The sequence below is a fragment of the Carlito syrichta genome, unplaced genomic scaffold (assembly GCF_000164805.1).
Source record: "Carlito syrichta isolate Samal-C Ts95f unplaced genomic scaffold, Tarsius_syrichta-2.0.1 Scaffold126567, whole genome shotgun sequence".
Taxonomy (NCBI): Eukaryota; Metazoa; Chordata; class Mammalia; order Primates; family Tarsiidae; genus Carlito; species Carlito syrichta.
This window is the reverse complement of record NW_007070663.1, coordinates 16,830-20,820: the sequence shown is the minus strand read 5'-3', so window position 1 is coordinate 20,820 and position 3,991 is coordinate 16,830. Positions and strand designations below refer to the sequence as shown.

Below are 3,991 nucleotides of genomic sequence, written 5' to 3'. Positions count from 1 at the left end.
TGTTTTTGTAGAGACATGGGCTGTCTATATTGCCCAGGCTTGTATCGAACTCCTGGCCTCAAGTGATCCTCTCGTGTCAGCCTCCCAAAGTGCTACGATTGCAGGTATGATCCACCAAACCTGACCTATTTCTGTCAATTTAGAACCCAATGTTCTGAATATATTCTGAAGTTACAGTATCCAAGAATTTCTTGAAACTCTTGCTTTTTCAGGGCATTGGGGAGCTGGATGGAGAGAGAGGAATCTTCCCTTTTCTAGCCTTCTTACATACTGTTTATTGTATGTAAACATGAGGTAATTAAAATAAATACGAATAAAAGTGTGTATTTTTAATTTTTAGATTCTTGTCCTTCTCATTTTATCTGCTTTAGTGAAATATGATTTAATTAATGTAATGAAATGGGACACACAAATGGACCAAGACACAGATTGTGCCCTTGATGAGTTTTCTTTTTTTTTTTTTTTTAACTTTTATCTGCATTTATTTCATGCTGAATTTATTCCCGTGCCATAAGTTTTTGTTTCTTCAGTTTTTCTGGGATACCTTTTTCTTCTGTGCAACCTCCTCCTCTGGCTTAGGAACAATCTGCTCCTTTTCGGTGAGGATCATCTCAACGTGGCAGGGGGAGTTCATGTAAGGGTTGATCCGACCATGAGCCTGGTACGTCCGGTGGCGCATCTTGGGGGCTTTGTTCGCCTGGATGTGGTCAATGACCAGAGAATTGACATCTAAGCCCTTAAGCTCAGCATTACTCTCTGCATTGTTAAGCATGTGCAGCAAAAATTCAGCACTCTTTTTGGGCCACCGACCCTGTATCCAGCCCCACTGTTTGGCCTGGGCACACTTTCCAACTCCACTGTTGTAGCGGCGGAAAGGCACACACTGTTTCTGTAAGGTGACATCTTTCAGGTACTTGGTGGCTTTTTATATGTGCATGCCCTTGATTCATGCCCTTGATGGCCTGTGCAGTTTCTCGGGTGTTCTTGAAGTGAACGCGCAGGTTGGAGCCTTGGGACTTGCACGACTTCGTGGGGTTGTCCAGGTCGAGCGAGTAGTGGACCATCCTGGCGAGTCACCTCAGGCCGCTTAGGGGAAGAGGAAGAGCGGGGGTTTCTGGAGTTGTCTTACTAATGGGAAAGATAAGACTTGTACACAAAACCAGGTGTAGTGGCTCATGCCTGTAATCCCAGCACTTTGGGAGGCAGAGGTGAGAGGATTGTTTGAGCCCACGGTTTCAAGATCAGCCTGGGCAACTTGGCGAGACCTTGTCTCTGCAATAAATAAAAAAATTAGCTGGGTGTCGTGGTGCGTGCTTGTAGTTCCAGCTACTTGGATGGCTGAGGAGGAAGGATCACCTGAGCCCAGCAGGTTGAGCCTGCGGTGGCTGTGAGCGTGCCCACTGTACTCTAACCTGGGCAGCAGAGTGAGACTCTGACTCAAAAAATAAAAAATAAAAGACTTGTACACATCTGAGTACTAGGTAGAAGAAAGTGCTTCACGAGGGTGATGGTACTGTGGTTTAAGAAAGAGAATCAGCTCTGGCTTGGGGCATTAGGGAAGATTTGGTATAGGAGGTAGTGTTTATCCTATATTCTGAAGGATTGGCAGGATTTGGACATGTGGTAAGTAGGTAAGAGGATTTCAGGCAGGAAATTGCATGGAGCAGAGGTGCAGAGACTGGAGAGCAGGCGAAATGGTGAGTGCTTCAGCTGCTTCTATGATGAGGATTATTGTGTTTCAATTTTCTTTTTTTAAAATGTCTTTTAAAATGTTCTGTAGCAGATGGAGGCAGCCATAGTTTCTCCAGTTCAGGTAACTCATATTTGAAGCTGTAACTGGTAATTATTCAAACCACGTAGCAAGAGCATTTCAGAGAGGGAGTTCCTTGGATTGGTTTCTCCAAAGAAAATGAACTGGTTTGGCCAGCCACAGAGCACTGGAAAGACAGATTGAGATCATAACATGGGAGACTTTTTTTTTTTTTTTTTTTGAGTTGGAGTCTCACTCAGTTGCGCGTGCTGGAGTGCCATGGCACATTCTGGCCACCCCAGCGTCAATGCACTAGGCTCCGGCAATCCTCCTGCCTCAGCCTTCCAAGTAGCTGGAACTACAGGTACGTGCTACCATGCTGGCTAATTTTAAAAAATTTTTTGTATAGACGACATCTCGCCAAGTTGCTTGGGCTGCTGGTCTTGAACCCGTGGGCTCAGGCAATCCACTTGCCTCAGTCTCCCAAAGTGCCGGTATTATAGGCTGAGCCACCGAGCCTGGCCAGCATGGGGAGGTTTAAAACCAGGGTAAGACTTTGATAACTTCATGTGTTCAAATTAAGTAAAATTGTAATTACTTATAGTAGTCATTTTTGTACAATTCAAACAGTACCACTCCCTCAATGTTCTTCCAAACATTTTCTATGCATATATAAGTACACTATACATACTATCTCAGACTTTTTATTTTATTTTAAAGTTGTGGGGTACAAGTCATAAGCGGTTTATCTCAGATTGAAGAAAATATTTCAAACATTTTTCTTTTCTTTTTTTTGAGTTGAGGCCTCACTCAGTCGCCCAGGCTGGAGTGCAGTGGTGAATGACCATTCTCAACCTCCTGGGGTCAGGCGATCCTTCTGCCTCAGCTTCCTGAGTAGCTGGGACTACAGACACTTGCCACAATGCCTGGCTTTTAAAAAAAATTTTTTTTAGAGACGAGGTCTTGCTATGTTGCTTATGCTGGGCTCAAACTCCTGAGCTCAAGTAGTCCTCCTGTCTTAGCGTCCCAAAGTACTAGGATTATAGGTATGAGCCACTGCACCGGACCTCAAGCCAAACTTGTTTTCTAATTCAATACTTATTATAGCTCAGGGTTTTTGTTTTGTTTTGTTTTGTTTTTTTTGTTTAAGACAGCTGCATTCCACCAGACTGGGCAAATTTACAAATAAATGTAGATTTATTTATCTACAATAAATAAAAAAAATTAGCTGGGCGTGGTGGCACACACCTGTAGTTCCAGCTGCTTGGAAGGCTGAAGTGGAAGGATCGCTTGAGCCTAGCAGGTTGAGGCTGCAGTGGCCCTATACTTCAGCCTGGGTGACAGTGAGACTATGACTCAAAAAAAAAAAGATAAAAGATAAAACAACTGTATAGTGCGATCTCGTATAGATGTATTCTTTACTTTTCCTTAAATTTTCACTTAAATTGTTTCTGATTTTTTTTCTTTTTTTGGCATCTTCATATCTGTAAATGCTGTACAATTGTACAGGTAGTTCTATAGGGTGAATTCTAAGTGGAATTGCTGAATCAGTGGGTATGTGTATTTTTCACTTTGAAAGCTATAAATACATTGCTCTCTAATATGTGCCAATGTGCACAGTGTTTCAGGGTTTTTATTTCCATGCCTTCTCAGCAACATTGGATATTATGAAATTTCTTAATCTTTGCTAATTTCACAGGTAAAAAAGTGTACGATTTTTTTTTCTTTAAAGAGATGGCATCCCATTTTGTCACCCAGGATGGAGTGCATCAGCAACATTATAGCTCTCACTGTACACAGTACCCACCAACTCCTGGGCTCAAGTGATCCTCCTACCCTAGCCTCACAAGTAGCTGGCACTACAGACTTGCTGCCACACCTGGCTAATTAAAAAAAATAAAAGTTGTTTTGTAGAGACAGCATCTTGCTGTGTTGTGCAGATTGGTGTCCAACTCCTGTCCTCAAGTGATCCTCCCATCTCAGCCTACCGAATAGCTGGGATTACAGTAGTTACCATACCAGGCTCCAGCAGTACCATTTTTTTTTTGAGTTGGAGTCTCACTCTGTCGCCCAGACTGGAGTGCAGTGACTGCTTCCGGCCACCGCAGCCTTAACCTGCTGGGCTCCGGCGATCCTTCCGTCTCAGCCTCCCAAGTAGCCGGAATTACAGGCATGTGCTACCACTCCTGGCTGATTTTTTGATTTATTGTAGAGATGAGGTCTCGCTGCCCAGGCGGGTCT

The 3,991-nt window shown here is 43.4% G+C and overlaps 1 pseudogene; it reads right to left on the bottom strand.

Moving 5' to 3' along the window:
• Positions 1–467: 467 nt before the first annotated feature.
• Positions 468–1,064, bottom strand: LOC103250146 (annotated as a pseudogene).
• Between the last annotated feature and the right edge of the window lie 2,927 nt (positions 1,065–3,991).